The sequence below is a fragment of the Protopterus annectens genome, chromosome 8.part0 (assembly GCF_019279795.1).
Source record: "Protopterus annectens isolate FY-2018-M chromosome 8.part0, PAN1.0, whole genome shotgun sequence".
NCBI lineage: Eukaryota > Metazoa > Chordata > Ceratodontiformes > Protopteridae > Protopterus > Protopterus annectens.
The window spans coordinates 632,921,397-632,941,190 of NC_056741.1; the positions used below are offsets into that span (position 1 = coordinate 632,921,397).

General features: G+C 42.9%; 1 protein-coding gene across 1 annotated transcript in view; it reads right to left on the reverse strand.

Moving 5' to 3' along the window:
• The window catches only part of LOC122808958 (protein SET-like), a 600,336-nt gene that overhangs the window by 133,523 nt on the left and 447,019 nt on the right, over positions 1-19,794 (reverse strand). The gene's annotated exons all lie outside the window — the stretch shown is intronic.

Sequence of the window (19,794 nt, forward strand, 5' to 3'; positions counted from 1 at the left end):
TATGTGGAATCCCTAAGATACATAAAAATGAATGTGACCCACCATTAAGACCTATTGTATCTGCAGAAGGGTCTAAAACCCATTCTTTGGCCAAATATGTAGATACAAAATTAAAACGTTTATGGGTAGGAAGAAAATGTATACTAAAGGATTATTGGGACCTCCTGAGAGAAATTTCTAATGATTTATATCATGAGAATTTATTATTCATAACTATTGACATTGTAGACTTATTTTCCTCTATACCATACAATAATGGAATGGAAATGTTTGAGGAAATAGTCTATGAAGACCAGGGGTTATCACACAACGAAAAATTAGTAAACGTCTGGCTAATGGACATGATTTTGAAAAATAATTTCCTATACTTTAATGGAGAATTTTTCCAGCAGATTCAAGGGGTTGCCATGGGAGCAGCTTGTGCCCCAATGTATGCCAATCTGGTCTTGGCTAAATGGGAAGAAAAATACATTCACAATACTGAATTTAAAACCTGCTGGACTCTTTACCGTAGATTTTTAGATGATATAGTTATTTTTTGGACAGCAGGAAAAGAGAAATTTGAAGAGTTTATGAAATATATGAACAATACTACCAATTTTTTAAAGTTCACATATAAAACTTCAAATACAAATTTGCAGTATTTAGATTTAGAGATATACAAGGTAGAGAAAAAATTTGAAACAAAGATATATAGAAAAACTACCTTTTGTAATTCCTTCCTGCATTACAAAAGTGCACATCCCCTTCACTGTAAGAAAAACATTATTAAGGGACAGTTTGTGAGGGGGTGTCGCATGACCAGCTCGGACACTGATTTTTTATTAGAGTGTGACCTATTGGAAAAAATGTTTATAGAAAGAGGCTATCCTCTGAAGTTTATTAGAGGCATTAGAGAGGAGGTTGTAAAAGGAAGAAATAATAGATTCAAATCTATTCAAAAATATAGTGAGCAAAATAATGGAGGTAATGAAAACAAACAGAACACTAGAGACAATTATCAACAAGCAATGATTTTGGAATACAGTGCTTTAAATAACAATATTAAAAAAACTTTTTTAAAAGAAAGGGAGAGATTTGTTTCCCTTACAGATTTGGATAATATATCCAAAATTCCTTAAAAAGTGGCATACAAAAACTCACAATGCATTAGAAATATTTTAGAAAATAAACATAATAAGTTTAATACTAACAAGAATAAGTTAGGTACATATAAATGTGGACATTGTACACAATGTATACACATTATGAATACGGATAGGTACTACTTAGAAAGTAGAAAAAATGGATTACTAGTTCTGATTATTATAATTGTGAATCAAAGGTAATAGTTTATCTAGCCATCTGTTTAGTTTGTAATTCCTTCTATGTAGGAAGACTGAAAGAATGTTAAAAACAAGGATATATGAACATACTTATAACAGTGGGTAAAGAAACCAATGCCCTGTTTAAATATCCAAAGTTATGTTTAAAATCAAAATTTTCCTTTTTGGTATTGGAACAAATTAAAAAATGATATTAGGGGAGGCCCATGGGAAGAGAAGATTAAATTTAGGGAACTATGGTAGCAAGTGACCCTTGAAGCAGGAAATCCCCCTGGGTTAAATGACTATGTTTCAATATTGCCACTACTAAAATTAAGGTCAGCTAAACTTTGAATGCTTAAGAATGTAATTAATAGAAACAGCCACCAGATGGCAATGTATTCCCAAACTTTGTGTATGTATGTATTTATATATATATATATATATATATATATATATATATATATATATATATATATATATATATATATATATATATGTGTGTGTGTGTGTGTGTACTCACACTATAATAAGAAGCAAGTGACAATTTTTATTGTACTTTTTTAACATTTTATAATAGAATTATATTATTGTGTTATAGAATTATATTACTCTGTTTTATATGTTGATGTTTTTAACATTCAAGGATGTTTGGTTGAAAGTTTTAAGTGAAAAAGCAATGATTGAATTTTGTAATTGATTTTTAAACACACAATCACTGGTGGTTTTGAACATAGGTAGCTTAATCTCATTGGTCTTGGTTAATTAAATTCAATATAAATATCAGGAAAAGAAATACACACTGGTCATCTGATGAGAATAATAAGATGAAAACGTATACATATGGAATGAAGGTGTTCATGTATCAACTGTTTTGTGTTAGTTTGTGTGGATTTATTAAATTAACTGAATATACCTCGGCTGAGTCTCCGCTCCTTTTCTAGCATATATTTTTTTAGATTTATATGCGATTATTTATCCTAGGACCAATCTCATTTCCTGCTTTTTCATATTTGGTGGCAGACAGAAGTTCACTATTGTTACTCTCTTGTTTCTCCAGTTACCTCTCAATAACAGAAAACTTCTGTGGTTATTTAATTTTTGCTGTAAGTCAATATCGCACCCTCTACATATCTTTGTTAAGACTCCTCTCTTTCTACCAAGTGTACCCTCTGGATAATATCCTTCCCGGTCACTTACTGATGAAAGCTTCACATTAAGTCTTTTTAACATTCGTTCCATGTATCATTGCTATGTTCAGTCTTAGTCTATTTAAATAATGAAATGCTTATCTTTTTGAAGTCATCAATGAGATCATTGACATTCGAAAACTGCAATCCTATGTGCCATAACATTTAGTTATGTACTCACCATAACGATAGATGTATGTGGTCCATCTCGCCTACATTCATTACTGACGGGCTCAGAGCAGAGAATCGGCTCCGACTCGGCTGTTATAATTAGCACGAAGTCTCTAATTGGCTGGGCTAAGCCTATATCCCAGGATGCACCACTTCCAAACCCCACAAAAAGCATCATTACACATGCATAACCCCACCAAACAACACGGCAAGAAGAGAGAAAAACTAAATCCTCAGAAGGGTTTAAGAATATAATTTCCTCCAAGTCCACCAGGAAGGGGGAAAGTGGGAGGGTACGTAAGAATGTAGGCGAGATGGACCACATACATCTATCGTTATGGTGATTACGTAACTAAATGATGTAATGTGGTCCTATCTCACCTACATTCATTACTGATGGGACAGCGTCCCTAGCACCTAAATCATGGGAGGCTCATGAGAAAACACTCCTGAAGACCATGGAACCAAAGGAAGCCCGGCCTCTAGAAGTCACGTCCAACTTATAATGAGAAATAAAGGTATGTGGAGAAGTCCAGGTGGCTGCCGCACAGATTTCATCCAAAGAGAGCCGAGCATGAAAGGCCACTGAGGTAGCCATAGCCCTGGTAGAATGCGCCTTAACTGGGAAAGGTAGATCTTTACCTGCCGATGTGTAAATAAATGAGATACAGTCCTTAATCCACCTTGCAATAGTGCCTTTGGTCACAGGGCTACCATTCTTATTGTCTGAAAAGGACACAAACAACTGATCTGATTATCACCTTGCAATAGTGCCTTTGGTCACAGGGCTACCATTCTTATTGTCTGAAAAGGACACAAACAACTGATCTGATTTCCTCTCTTATTTTGTCCTGTGCAAGTAAAACCTCAGTTGTCTATGTGCATCCAATTGGTGAACTTTGAATTCTGCCCTGCTTGAAAAGCTTGGGAAAAACACCAGTAGCTCAATGGATTGGTGAAGACAGAAGGTAGAAGAAACCTTAGAAGAAAGGAAGGGTTGAGTCTCAAGGATACTCTATCCTTATGAAAAATCAAATAAGGAGGTTTGACAGAAAGGGCTTGGAGCTCTGATACTCTTTTAGCTGAAGTAATGGCCACCAGAAAGGCTGTCTTCCAAGACAAATATTTTAATTCACAAGTGGCTGCAGGCTCAAAGGGAGAAGAAGTTATGGCTCTAAGCACCAAGTTTAAATCCCATGGCAAGACTGGCTGGGGAACGAAGTAACCAGGCTCCTTTTAGGAAGGCTTTACACAGTTTATGGGCCATGAGGGAAGGCTCACATGAAACGTGAAAATTAGAAATAGCCGCCAACTGAACCTTAATAGTGGAGGCAGCGGAACCTTGTCTGAAAAGAGTAGCTAAAAAATCCAAAACTGCCGTCACAGGGGCTGTGAAGGGATCTAGGTTATGCGACTGGGCCCAGATAGCAATTTTTTTCCATTTACTGGAATATATCTTCTTAGTGGATGGCTTGTGGGAAGAAGATAGGATATGTACCACTTCCGGTGTCAAGGAAAGCTGTCTGACTAAGGATGGAAGTGGAGAAGCCAGGCAGTGAGCTTAAGGGTTCTCAGGGATGGGTGGAAATGCCCTGACAGATGAGTCAATAAGTCTGGAACTGGGTCCAGAATCCAAGGATCGTCCATAGTATATCTCCGGAGAAAAGGGAACCAAACTTGACGGGGCCACTGTGGTGCGATCAAGATCATTTTGCTTCCCAAGGAAGTTGCCTTCTGAATCACTCTTGGCAACAGAAGAAACGGAGGGAAGGCATAGAGCAGACCGGGGGGACAATCGTGGACTAGAGCGTCCCTGGGTGACTCCCCCTGAGGGGGGATCAGAGTGAAGTAATTGCTGGACTTGGCATTTAGGGGACTGGCAAATAGATCACAGCAAGGTAGACCCCACCTGGAGAAGATCTGAGCAGCAACTCGATCGTTCATGGACCACTCGTGAGGCATCAGAATAGCTCTGCTTAGCCTGTCTATCACATTGGACTTCCCCGGAATTTGCGTTGCCACTAGAAAACGTTGGGAAGACACCGCCCAATTCCACACTCTCATGGCCTCTCTGCAAAGGGGATAGGACTTGGTTCCCCCCTGTTTGTTCAGGTACCACATGACTGACATGTTGTCGGAAATAATTGAGATAGTCCCCTTGGGAAGAGAGCTGTGAAGTGCCTGCAACGCTAGTAGCACCACTCTCATCTCCAGAACATTTATATGCGAGTGTACCTTGTGTTCCTGCCAAGTGCCTTGGACCATTCTGCCCAGGTAATGCCCCCCCACCCTGTCTGGGAGGCATCCGTGGTCACTGTGGCAGTAGGGGGTGGGGGTGGGGTTCAGGGATCTCCCTTTGTTCAGATTGGGTGAATGAAGCCACCAACGCAGGTCCCTTCGACATCGCTCCATTATAAGAATCGGGTGAGACAGAGGGAGCTCTTGAAAGGACCACTGGACCGAAAGAAGCCACTGGAATGTCCGCATATGTAGCCTGGCCAGGGGTACTAGTAGGATGGTGGCCGCCATGGAACCTAGTAACTGAAGAATAAGTCTGGCTTGTACCTTTTTCAGAGGTAATAAGGCCAAAACTTGAACCTGTAGCACTTTTATTCTTTCTGTAGGAATGAAAGCCCTCATTTCTATGGAATCTAGCTCTGCGCTGAAAATGCAATACGTTGTGATGGCAGCAAGACAGATTTTTGCCAGTTGAAAGTAATCCCTAGGAGCTGACCCAAGTTGATGGTGGCCTCCGTGACTCGAATAAGTAGATGCCTGGTGGGGGCGGTGAGAAGCCAGTCGTCTAGGTAAGGAAAATATGCTATTTAATGCCAAACATATCCTTGTACCTACCATAATCGTAGATGTTCGAAGACAACACATCAACAGAAAGGTCAACACTTGGGACAATAAAACAACTCGCATGAATTGCGTCATTCTGTATTAGGCTGGCGTCAGATATCAGCATTACTACTGACTCCAGGACACCCAAACTACTTAACTACAGAGGGAAGGTCCTTATCCTCCAGTCACAATGTAAGGTGGAAACCACTGAACAACCTAAACACAAGTACATGCTAAAAAGACAACAAAAACAACCAATCACAACAATACTAACTATGAACAATGGCACAAATTATTACAGAGAGAGCAAAAACACACACAACCGTCTCTAACTATGCAGGGAAGGAGGCCATCTAGGTCTGACTAGAGCAACAGGGATCTTTCCACAGCTTCTTAACTGAAAGAGGTAGGAGCCAAAAATATCTGCAGTTGCTAAGCAGTAGGAAGGCCTCCAAAATCCCAAGGAAAGTTGGGAGGATGGCACAAGGCTGTAGAAGTGGCAGCTGCCATAGTGCCTAGAGGCCTTGAAAATACAAAACCATGCTACCATGAGAAGAAAAGGAAAAAGAAGTGGTAGACCCAGTATACTGAGAAATAAGTAGCAGCCTCCAATGCTTTGCTACCAGAACTCAAAGGCAAGTGAACAAAGTAGCCAAATGTGGAATGAGCCTAATCCCAGCTGGACCAATAATACCATGATAACAATAACAAAAAGCAATAAACAAGTTCTGAGACTTCCTTTATTGTGGTTCAAATACTCAGAAAGCCCTTTGAAGCCATAAGCAAAAGAAAAAAATAACTGCTAGTCCTGTTTAAATAAAAGGTTTCTGCTCAAATAATGTAATGAATGCCTGTGTAATTCAGAATTAAAGCAAAATCTTTTCCACATAAAATTAAAAATTTTGCATAAGGATAAGAAATATAAATAGTTTGGTAAGAAGTGCAACAAAGAAAAGGTTTCATAAGGGAAGGATTAAAAAATAAAATTTCCTATCCCAGAAAGAGTTTCTCCAACACACTATTGGAGGGAAGTTCAAGGAGAAGGAATTCTGCATAAGGTAATTATAATATTTCACGTGGAAGGAATTAAATGTTCAACTAGAAACAGGAGCTGCAATCTCAAGGAGAAAGAGTGGTTTCCAAACACAGCATTGAATCCCAAGCAGGAGTAGGATGAGCAAGAAATGTCTTAATGAATTGCAACAGATGCTTAAGCACCTCACACAGAAAACAATGGTAGGTATTGGTCTGCCTGAGCAGAAATTGCTGAATAAGAAATCTTAATAGAAGAGAACACAAACCTTGTCCTTCCACTCATCTGGATATTAAAGGCTTACTAGAAAATTAGGCTGGAAAACATCAAATAAAAGGAACTTTAACAAATAAAAACAGCACTTAAAATCTGAGAGAGTGAGGCTTGTCAAGGTAAAAAACAGCCACCAAAAGACAGCATGTGGGACTTGCTGTAGAGCTGAGACAGCTCCTGCACTCAACAGAATATGCCACTTATGCCAGTGAAGAGAGGTAAGTTTCTGGAGCTGAGAATATTGGTCTCTGGAGGAGGCAGGTGTGGAATCGAATACTGCTTTGGATGGAGAGGCCTGACCACCAGAGCATACACAGTGGGTACCAGTCAATTGAAGGCCCTGCTGGAGTGAAATAAAATCATCTTAGTAAAAAGCTGTCTGACTTTCAGAGTGTGTGGTGAAGTGAGAGGAGCTTAACAGAAAAGGCATAGACATGGTGCTCCAATTGAATGAGCATCCACTTTCTGAGAAAAACCATGAAACACTTTTGTGCAAAACTTTGGCAGCTGGTAGTTTAGAAGAAGATCTGATCTATGTCTGGCTCTCTCCATGACACTGTCAATTCTTTGTAAACACAGAGATCAATTTCTGTGTCGTGAGGGAAACAGGATTTGTCTGCTCAACACATCTGCTGCTTGTTCTGTGCCCACGTACACTGATGTTCCTCTGTTTAACATGCTGCTCTGGAAGATTGATCCACAAAAATCAAGCTATGTTTGCACAGAGGGATAGAAAAGCAAATCCCCTTGCTTGTTGATGTTGAACATGACTGTTGTGTTTCAAGTTTCCATCGCTTTCCAAAGTAGATAAATCCCAAGCCTTAATAATGCAATGGCTCCTGTTAGGATTCTGACCAAGTCTTGCCGTGAGGCAGAGAGTCAAAGCTTCTGGTGACATTGTATCCACTTTCCATTGAGATGAGCTCCCAAGAGGCCTCTGCTGGGTCCTGACAGTTCTGATAGTACTTGAATAGTCCTGTGGTATAGAGAGTCCTCTTTTAATGTTCATACTGAATATACCACATACCATCCTTTTGAATAGCTGGAGATATGCATTTTGGCAACCATCTTGGCAGAAGGATGATGCCTTGCAGCATAAGGCGACTTGTAGCCCAGCACGTAATGGAAGTGGCATGAAAGAGCGCAGTCTTTGTGAGCCAAAATGAACCCAAGGCGGATTGACTGTCCTTGCTCCAGGCCTGGACTGATGAGACAATTGATATTCCTTGTCCCAGAAGATGCTCACACTGGACTTCAAAAAGGCTCTCTGTCCCTGGAGCGTCCTTCAGGCAACCCCTTCACATCAGGATAGAGGGTACTTCCTCTTACTTTTGAAGAAAGCACAGACTACCCCAGGCTCTTCGCGATTGAGAGAGTCTCGACCAGCCAAAAATAAAGAATAGATCTTCCTCCATTAGACAGATAAGCTATCCTGCAGCGAGAACCATGAGAACACTCTGCCAGCCAGTAACAGGCAAATAGATACCTGGAAGCCTCCTTGAGGTTCCACAAAGCGTCTCTACATCCATCAACAGCCTCCATTGTCGATAGATAGGTCCAACATTTGAGAACCACGGAAACACCCCAGTGATCTTTGAGGAGTGCAGGTAAAAATGTTAGAGGACGTGTTTTCCTTCTTGGGGTCGTACGATAAGTGGTGAGGATAGATAAATCCAAAATTGGAACTGACCGTTCCTATTCTTTGTATTGGAGCCTAGGCTCCCTTTTTGAAGTGGCCACTTCTGAGCTGAGGACCCGGAACTTTCTTTTGCTGAGGAGAACAGAGGTCTGAAATGGAGCCTAAAACTTTAATTGGATGGGAAATAGCCAGCCTTTGTCTTGAGTGGGGTATGGAAATAAAACCCTAAGGCTGTGTAACCCTTCCCAAGTACCCATCTGTCTTGGACCTTCCTGGCTCAATTGAAGGTGGTGTGGCAGCTGAAAAAGGAAAATTGCGTGACCCTGGCCTCACTGTGGCAGCTGACCCTCTCTCCCTCATGTCTGTTCTGAACTCCCCTGCCCTCCCCTCACCGAAGCCTGTGCCCAGGCCTCTCTACCACCTGAAGCCCTAGAAGAGCCCTGTCACTCTACCCCCTACCATGTCTAGACCTACCTAGTAGAATAATCACTAAACTTTTTTAGCCACCTGCATAGACTTAAACTCTACTAATAGACTTAGCTTTCTAAAAATTCAATCCAAACAACTGTTAACTTGGTAAGAGTCAAACACAAAATATTTGTCTGCCTCAACAAGTAACCTTGTCTGACATGGCATTGTCCAAGACATCTAAGATCCCCAGACAAAGTGGGTCTGATAAAGAACTGAGCCACAGCCAGGCACCAAAGCGAAGAACTGAAATGCTTACACCAAACTCAGGAGGCATGTACAGCATCAAAACCTCTTAAAGACACCAATCTGTCTTGTCTTACACTCAATACTTCATCTGAGATGAAAGATAGTACCTTACAATTGAGAAAGTAGATAGTTAAGACTTCAACCCTATAAGTAGATGGAAGCAGTATTTCAACTTTCTTTCCCTGGCAAGAAAACTTCCTCATCCATCTATGGAGTGGAACCTTTATAGACTTTCTTAGGTCTAACATCCTTTTGCCTGGCCTCTAACAGTGGCCCTCCGGCCCTGACTAACAGTTTCTTGAGTCCCGCCTTAACAGACTAAAAGTAACTGGGTCCGCCTATAATCTTAAAGGCCTTTATGAGCTTCAGGCCACAGGATCCTAAGGATCAAGAACACACAAATATCAAAAACAGGAGGTTACAACAAAAACTCTAGAACATCCTAAACAACCCTGGAAAGGGAGGTATAGCCAAATTAAATGCTTCCCTAAAAACAAAGAGTCCTAACCTTCCAGTTAAAAATGCTCCCTCTCAAAATGGAGAGTCCTTGAAAGAATCAAAATCAGAGGAAGGGAAATCAGGAGGAAGAAATCCAGAAAATCATCTGAAACTCATCAGGGACATCAGAAACAGAATACTCTGAATACTCCCTCAAAACTTCAGCCGAGGAGGGCAAAACATCCTCCTATCAGGAGGTTCCCCAACTCAGGTTCCAAAGCAGGCGCAAAGGTCTGGGCAATTTAATCAATGCTTCTTTAACTTTAGGCACTGCCAAACTTGGCCATAACTAGCAGGCACAGTAAACCTAGAAAGGACCTGGCCTAGCCCTGAAACTAAACCTGGCCTGATGGCCACCCCACCCAAGGGAGAAGGGGGATGTAACACCCCTAGCCTAGGAGGCCTGTACCCAGCCCCCTGACCTGCCTCCATCCTGCTGCACCTCCTGAGAATCCACCAATAGAAACCCCTCCTCCAAAGAACTCCGGGGACCCCCGTGAGCCTGAAGAGTCGGCAGAGACATCGCTAAAGCCTTGCTCGGGCTGCTTATTGACGACTTCGCTCTGCCTGGACGGTCCGGAGGTCCATGCGCTTCCCGGCATAACGTGGCACCTCAAGCGGCGCCGTACTCACTTACCCTCTTCTATTCTTCTTAATGGCAATCTAGCCTTCTCTTCACAAAAGACACATTGAATGCTCAGGCTCAGGCCTAACAACACACATACACTATGATGACAATCTTCTATCAAGTATAACATAATCTCTAAAATTATCGCTTTCCCTTTCTGACATCCGTATTCACAAAAAAACATCAAACTAAAAAATTGGGGCAAGAAAAGCCAAAATATTACTGACTCGGTCTGAAACTCTCGAAAAAAAAATTTCAGAACGCACTTCTTTCCTTGCAACGCTCTGCATCGGACCTGCGCGGCCAAAAAAGACTGGATATGAGATGTCGGTCATCGCGCCCTGTAATATTGCCTGATGTCAGTGTCAGTCTTATGCCGACGCCGACCGGCGATGCATATAATACTTATTCGGCCGACCGAGGACAGCGGACTACCCAAGTGTAAGGACTGCAGCAATGTGAGATGAAGAACATCACCTGGAATCCTAGACGTCTCAGGTGAGCAGTCACCACTGCCAGACATTTGGTAAACACCCTGGGGGCTGTGGTGAGACCAAAGGGCAGGGCTTGGAATTGGAAATGACTGGCTCCCAGCAGGAAGCGTAAGTGATTCCTGGAGGCCTTGTTTATCTTGATGTGATAATAGGCGTCCTTGAGATCGATGGAACACATCCATACTCCTTTTCCCAACAATGGGAAAATGGTGTGAAGAGTGACCATTCGGAACTTGGACTTCCTGACGAAGCGGTTTAAACGGCCGAGATCCAGGATGGGTCTCAAGTCCGCTGTTCTTTTGGGCACCAAAAATAACCGTGAGTAAGTTCCTGATCCGATCTGGTCTGAGGGCACTGGTTGGATGACTCCTTTTTCTAGCAGCGTTGAGACTTCTAATGCTGCTTGGTCCCTTTGACTGGGTGGAAAGTCTAGGACTCTCTTGGGTGGCGGAGGGGGTGAGATAAAGGGAATGGTGTAACCTCTGGCAATAATTTGAAGCACCCAACGATCCTGGGTGATATTTTCCCAGGCTTGAAGATGCTTCGAGAAACGACCCCCAACTGGCTCTTGAAAGGCACAGTCGGGCAGTCCCTCAGGGACGTTGGTAGGAGGAACCACGAAAGGACTCACGGTCTCCTGAGTTGCGGGGGCCTCCCCCACCCCTAGGGCGACGTCTTCCAGAGTAATTCCCCCCTCCTCTGCCTCTGGAGGGGGGGGTCACCATGATGGTCAGGATAAGACTTCTGAGACTTCCTGAACCACATCTTTCCTCCCCTCTGTGCCTTGGGATAAGGTCTAGAGGGAAGCTAAAAATGGGCCCCAACAGCAGACAAAGTCTTACCCTCCTGCTCACATCTGGTGAGAGTGTCTTTCACTTTGGGTCCAAAAAGGGAGGACCCGTCAAAGGGAGCGTCCGTGAAGGAAGACTTGAAGGCCTCTGCGAAGTGACACAGGCGCATCCAGGCTTGCCTCCTAAGGGCTACGCTTGAGCTAGCTGCCCTACCCGCCCCCACGGCTGCATAGGATATGAGCCTCATGGACGAGTTAACAAGAGAAGACAGGGTAGACAGCTGGGCGTTGACAGTTTGGTTCACTGCCTCAGGCAAGTTACCCGACAGAGTATCTCCCAACTCCTTGAGGAGATCTCTTTGGAGCCTCGTAAAATGACACAAATAATTCAGCGACCGCAAAGTAAAGGTCGCTGAGGACAGGGTACGCTTTCCATACCGATCCATACTCCTAGACTTCTTGTTAGGAGGATGAACGGAAGCAGAAGCCTCTGCAACTTCTTGCTGAGTGGCAGACGTATAGGAACTCCTTTCGTCAAGAATTCTTTCCCAAGAGGTGCAGATAAAAACTTGTTGGGGCGGCTGGGAACTGGTTCCACGGAGTCAGGGTGTTCCTACACCCTTCGACAAATAAGGTCCAACAATTCATCGAAGGGGGGAAGACACCTAGGAGGCGGAAGGTCGGGCTCCGAAGGCCTTGAGGAAGACAGACCCCTCCACAGAGGGGGTTTTGGAGAGCAAGTCGCCTCTCTGTCTCAAAATCTCCAGGATGTCAGAGAATGAGACACCGGAGGATGACTTTGGGGACCCCTCTGCATCATCGAGGTCGGTGTCTGAGGTGACAGACTCATCTGGGGAGTCTATGTGCTTCCTCTTACACAGCTTCTTTCTGGGACGCTCTTCAGGCAAGGACTCTGAAGGGCCCTCAGAAAGCAGGGGACCACACATGGGGGGTATCCTCAGGCCTTCGAGCCCCGCTGCCTACTGATAGGGGGGCCCTCAGAGGCTCTAGTCACAGTGTCCGGGAAAGGAGTGATTGACTCAAGTGATGTCACAGAAGACCTGGCCAGTGCGCTCCTCATGGCCTCGAAGGCGGGTCCACCTGAATCCGAGGAGCGACCCATCTCTGAGACCACAATCGGAACAGGGGTTCCCCCGGCCGAAGCACCGAGAGGGAGACTCAGAGCCGAAGTCTGGAGCCCCGAATTATCCCCCTCGGGTCCGACCGACGAAACCAGAGTGCCGAAACCATCAGATGGAACCGAAAGGGTTGGAGACGAGGTCGGAGCCGAAAAACTCAAAGGGGGTTTCGGAGCCGACCCAAGGACCTCACTCGACTCAGAACACTCCGGCTCCGACGACACAGAGGTGGTCGGAGGAGGAATAATCGGAACCGACACAAGGACAGGCTCCGGCGCCGACTGGGCTGGAGCCGAGAATAATTTCGTTAACACTGGTGACTGTAGGAGCCTCTGCACCACCCTATCCAAATCCGAATCAGACAACCTGGAGGACTTGGAGGACACAGAAGGGGGTGGAGAAGTCTTCTCTAGTGGATCCAGTGCAAAGCTAGAAGAATGGCTCCAAATCGGTTCCAGGACAATTGGAGTCGAAGTCGGCTCCAACACAACAGAAACCTCCTTCGGCTCCGAAGGCAGTAGAACCGAGGAAGCCATCTCCAGTACCGACAACATCTCCAGCGGCTCCGAGACCAATGGAGCCGAGGAAGGTGAAATAGTCTTTGATCTTTTCTCCAATGGCTCGGACGAACTGGACGGAGCCGGAGATCTCTTTTTAGTCTTAGATTTCCCGCTAGGGGGAGAAGAGGCTAAAGCTTCTTCAAAGGCAGGTTTTACCAGGCCCTTAAGAATCAACTTATTTTTTCTCTATTGCAAGACCCTGGAACTAAACGAATGACACACACTGCAGGACTCTTGCAAGTGTATAGCGCCCAAACAGTACACATAGATGGCGTGGCCATCAGTCAAAGACATCTTATAGGAACACTTGGTGCACTTTTTAAACCCAAAAGGCCTATGCTCCTTCTGATCTTTGCCTGACATTTTAAAGCTTCACACAAAAGGACACCACAGGAAAGAGACACGACAAGGAAGAGTAGGGATGCCCCCGAACAACAAGAAACACATCTAACAGGGCTAAGGCCCTCTAACTTAACACAAGTAGCCAACTATACCTAAACAACGACGGAGATCACACAAAATAATACCAACTATAGAAAACATAGCTATTAAAATAGCTTTTGGTTGGAAAGATTTTTCCGAAAACTAAGTAAATAGTTTAAATAAGATACTTAGCCACAGCCAAGCTCTACACCACGTCTTCACTCAACGAGCGGCAAACGAGATCTGGGGGTTTGGGAGTGGTGCATCCTGGGATATAGGCTTAGCCCAGCCAATTAGAGACTTTGTGCTAATTATAGCGGCCGGGTCGGAGCCGAGCCCGTCAGTAATGAATGTAGGCGAGATAGGACCACATTACATCTTCATTTCTCATTAATTTCCCTAGTTTTATTTTTCCATTTCCTTTATTGCTCATTATTTATCTTATAACTGCTTTCCATCCCTGTTTTCTTGATCTTCTTTTTATTTCTCTGCCTTTTTTGTTAACAAGATAACCCAAATCAAACACTATGCACCTTTTCTCCTTAGTAGGTCTGAGAAAATGAACAATTCAAATCAACAAAATCAATAATCACTGACTATATACATTTCCATCTTTCTCACTTCTGTAAATTCTCTCACATACTTCCCAACTACAGCAAGCAAATTATGCGATCCAGCCCTCTCTCCTGCTTTTAAAATGTCCCATTCCTTTTCTATCACATGTAGTATCCTCATTGTATTTATTCGAAATTAATTATGTTTATTTCCTGTTCCCACTTATTCTTTAGGATACATTTGCTACATCTAAAGGATCCAGTTAATTTATCAATTGTGTTTAGGTTGCGAGCTAATTAGCTCTCTCTTGTTCTTTACTCATAATAATGTTTTTTTTCTGTATTCAGATTGTTTATTTTTAGACATGATGTCATGTAGATCTTGCTCTGAGAGTGTCCCCAAAAAGAAAATGCAGAAAACTACACTACCTTGGTTCTTCACCACCTCCCCCTACATAATAGTTTGCTCCCAGGCATCCTCTAAGGGAGGCTCTACACACACAAACCAAATGTGCATAGGTACATGTTCCAATCACTCAAGGGTCTGTCTAGCTCTCACAGTTTCCATGCATCATCAAGAGACCATTGTGCCTTTAAAAGAATCATATGAAAAGAAACTACACTTCAAAATACACCTGGGTAGTTTTCTTGAACAATGTCTATTAAACTTTCAGGATATCCTTTTTTTGGTAACATATACCCATTTACTTCATTTTTTTCACAAAGAATAAATACAGTAGTACTCATATGCAAGAAAAGGCCAAAACAAAATGTCATACTTCATTCAAACATTTAGGTCCTCCATTACAAAGTTCAGTTGGTGGCATGCAGCTGGCAACTACTTTCTATACATTATAGCTTTTAGCCTAAAAGTTCATAACCCAGAAGCCTGTTGAGCAGGAGGCTATTACCCCCCCCCCCTTGCAGGGCCTGTAAGAATATTAAAAGAGTACCTCTTTCAGATCTGCTTGTCATTAACATCTGAATCCAACACACCGTTTTCTCCCAGACCATCTTGTGGATGCCTGTTCCAGAATTTTATTTTGCATGTCATTCTGTTTTGTTCTGCCGCTCTACCATTTTCTGCCAGAAAAACAGGAACCATTTCAGGGGTCATCTTTCCATTTTATTATTCCTTTCCCCTTACTGGTATCCTCTGCTTCTTTTCAGGTCTCCTGGCCCTGTGTCTGGATGCTTTTGTAGTGACCTAGTTCCTCATGGACCTGCACTAGGTCAAAGAAAGTCTTCCTGGGGGAAGAATATTTTGAATACTGCTGGGTATGTCAAATCGGAACCAAAGCTTTAACTCTAAATTTCTTGAAATAGGGTATAGACCTAGTTCTTTTCAAACTGGACCCCAGACAGAAGTCCTGTTCCAAATAAACCTATATACCTACTGATCTCCCACCATCAGTGCTTTCCCTCTTATCCAAAGGAGGCTTAGTAAAAAAAAGTTCCTTGAGCAAAATATTTTTGGCATTTTACTATTGAAAGTGGGAATCTATTTACTGGTCTCGAAGGAGAAAACACTGTGCACTCTATCGATTAATATTTATTCTTATGCCAGCCCTGTCCGTTTACAAAGTGGGTCAAGTACATATTGCCAAGAGTGTCTACCCTCTAATCCCACTTGCACATTTTTTAGACAAAGGTTTTCTCTTTCCTCCCTGTCTTCTATTTCTAGGAATCTTTCTTCAATTTCTTCTCGGGCTGCTTCTATGTCTGAAAATCTCATCCGTGTTTCCTTGTCCAAGTCTTCAGGGTTTCTAGGTCATCTGTATACCTTGCCACAGTAGACTCTAGTTCTTCTAGCTTTTTATAATTTTTTTTAATATAATCCAGCTGCAAGTCTCCAACTCTGATGACCTCAGGATAAAGTTGGTCTATTTTCCCTCTCAACTCTGTTATAACATGCCTTGAGGTAGAAGGTTGCCGATCTTTAGCCATGCTGCTATTTTATACCAAGGCACTTCTAGTTATGAAATAGTTTGGAGTCAGATGCCCTTTGCCCATATGTGCTCTTTTCCATTTAAGCATTCACAATTTCTTCATTCTTTTCATTTTAGGCATTCACTCGAGGTACACAATTTACAGCCTTAAATTCTCATTTCTGAACCCTCATTTACCACTTGATTATCAAGGAGGGCTGCACCTAACACACACATCACACACATTGTGCCACAATTGAAGTCAGCTGTCTGTCTTATCTCAGTCAAACAGAATTCCTCAACCACCCATTTAAAGTAAAGTAATCCCTCATTCTACGAAAGGTATCCCAAAATAAGACAGCCTCTGATGGAGATACAGGGAATATGGTGAATAATGCATAATAATATAATACAGGGAATAATGTGAGGTAATTTAGTATAAGATCAATTCATTTGCCTCAGAGTTAGGGAAACCACAATCCATGGGAGAGGGCTCCATTCTCTGTTTTGAGAAGAGAACCCTCACATTGGCAGTTGCAATGAAAAAGGCTATAGGGTGTTCAGGAAAATCACAAAATCTTGGGCCAGCCTCATGAGATCCTGGGAGGGAGTCTGGGAGATGGGATGAAGTGACAGCCCACAGAGCATATTACAGTGCTGTGGTAAGCCAGTCACTCTCAAGTTTTGTCTAGAATGTTTGTCACAAGACAAGGGGACAGGGACTGCATTAGAGGCCTTAGAATGTGTGCGTATGACATATAAATTCTAGAACTACTGACATCTACAAAGACACAGAGGGGACACCATCCTTACTCCTGGTTCCAATGCTCATATTGTTTTTTTCCCAAAGTATACAGAGAGACCTCTGGACCAAACTTCTGCAGGTATTTAGTTTGACAGGCCATGCCATCATCCGTGTATGAAGCAGCCTCCTGGACAGCAATGCCAGAAGCCTCAGTTGAAGTAGATGACAGTCAGACAATGCAAAAAGGACTCACTGAACCCAATGGCTTTGAGTCTAGCATGGCCTTCAGACTCTGAAGGAAAGCCATTATACTTGCTGGTACTCCTTCTTTTTAGGGAGATGCTTCAATTGCTTCCTTTTTTTGTTTTTTGGCATGGCGTCCATTGTGGATTTGGATGATGTTGTGGTGGTCTTAGACAAGGTACTCCACTTTACCTTGTTAAAGTAGTCCCACATAGAATCTGCCCTCTGTTTGATCATGTTCTGGTTAAACATTGCACAATGGGGACCACTTACGACATTGAGTCCAGCTCCTGGAAGACGATGCATTTGTTCTGGATGTCTTTGTGGAGGATCTGCTTTCTACAAACAACACAATTATTCACTTTCTCAGTATGGGATATCTAGTTCTCTTGCTCATAAGCTGCTGGTATAAGTATGCAACTTAGACAAAAAAAGATGGATATGAACTGTCCCAAAGAGGTATTTCTCTGACGACTCTGGAAGTCAGGTATAACTGCTTTCAGAGCAACGCATTTAATTTTGAGAGAACTCGGACAAGAAAGAAGTAAAGATGGCACAGGTGGACATCATTCTTATATAATGGGCATCCTGATATCCAGGTGGAAAGAGTGCTGAGCTCTGGAAGCCAGACTGACCACTGCACATTCTGCAGCAGAAATACCATAAGTTTACTAACAGAAGGAACACACATACTCTAATCTACAACAGTGAATTATATGATGAACATCAATGGAACAGCTGGAAAAATGGACCCTGGAATGCAAAGTTGTCACCATAACAAGCTAAAATGTCCATTTTATCTTGGACAGAATGATACCTGTAGTAGCCAGGGACATAAGAGTTGAAACTAAATTCTTGTCAACCAGCAACAGTAGATGAAAGTAAATGCTGTCTTTCCTCAACGGAAGTGGATAACACATTCAAAATAAGAATGGTGAAAGGCCTACAGAATCTTCTCTTCTATAATAAAGATAATGTGTCCATTGCACATTCCACTTTGCCCAACTGCAGAAAGTAATCTATACAGTATCAAAATGATCACTGCAGGATAATCCACACATCAACATGACATGTGAATACAAGATTCCCTATACCATAGCTGCAGTACATGGCTCAATCTGCGGCTTCGGGAATCTGCTATATTGTATCCCATGGGATGCAACCACTTACGGTAAAGAAACCATAGTCAGTGGAATACTGCCAGACCCACAACGCTTCCTTGACAACAGGGGTAGAGATGCATACCATACCATGCCACGTTTAAGTACCGCACTGCAGACAGGTTGTCTGACATCATCTGCATGGGTTCAAGTTTGAACTCTAATTCTTAAACCATAAAAAATGTGAAGGACTGTCTTCATCTCAAGCAGATTTATGTGAAAACCTCATCTGTGGCACTCAGCTTATCTTATATTAGCAAAGCTCCTATCTGGGCATCACAGCCTACCACAGAGGAATCCACTGCAACACTCTGCAGTAGATTCAGTGTCAGAAAAACAAAAGCTTCTCAGCCAGAGTAATGAGAACCATATAATTTCCAGTATCCTATGGGAAATCTAGCACTAATGAGTTTACAGGAGCATGGAGACTCTGCAACCACTACCTACTGTACATGCGACTTGGCAGTACTGTGAAGGGGGTCTATATTAAATCACCGAATGCTTAAAAAAGCAAACGATGATTGATCGACCCTATATAAGCGAAAGCTTACAATGTTGAGGTGTCAAAACAGCGATTTTTTTCCAAGGAAAAAAAAAATCGATGTTCCAACAACAAAAAAATAAATAAATAAAAATCAATTTCAAACATTACATTAAGTGGGGGGGCTTCACCCCCCTACTTAAATATACCAACTCCGAGACCGCACTACAGTGCTGAAAAAGTACCGTTTTGTACCTACCATAAATGTAGATGTCCGATAGGCATGCATCTGCAGTCCTTACAAATGGGTTGTCCTGTCGTCAGGCAGCCCTTCGGTCGGCCGGATTCCAAAGTCTGGGTCTGGCCTCGGCTGGTGTCGCACTTCACCCGACGTCATAGCTGCAGTTATTCGGGTATAAAGGCATCAGCAGACGCCATTTTCCTCAGTGTTTCTTGCCCCAGATGCCAGGTGCCCTCTAGGAAGGCTAAATTTGGATAAATGCAAATGGTTCCAAATAGTAGAGAGCAAACAAAAAATAAGCATGTATGTACATATATACAAACAAATACACCATAATAGATTCCCCCAGCTAGCTACAAGATGGGCAAATACCCTAGGAGTACCACAGAGGGGAAGGAGGGTGGGTAATCCTGACTGCAGATGCTTATCGGACATCTACATTTATGGTAGGTACAAAACTGTACTATGTCCTTCAAGGATGCATCTGCAGTCCTTACAAATGGGTAGAATACCATAGCCAAACTGGGGGAGGAGGAGAAATAAGATTATGGTGTAGTTAAGATCCCTTGCAAAACAGCAGTGGCAAAACCTGCTCGGGATCTGGAGTATAAAGGTAAATTATAATGCTTGGCAAATGTATGCACGGAGCTCCAAGTAGCAGCCTCTAAAATGTCTTTGGTAGCCACTCCTCGTAGAAAAGCTGTGGTAGTGGCTGTAGCCCTTGTAGAGTGAGGCCTGA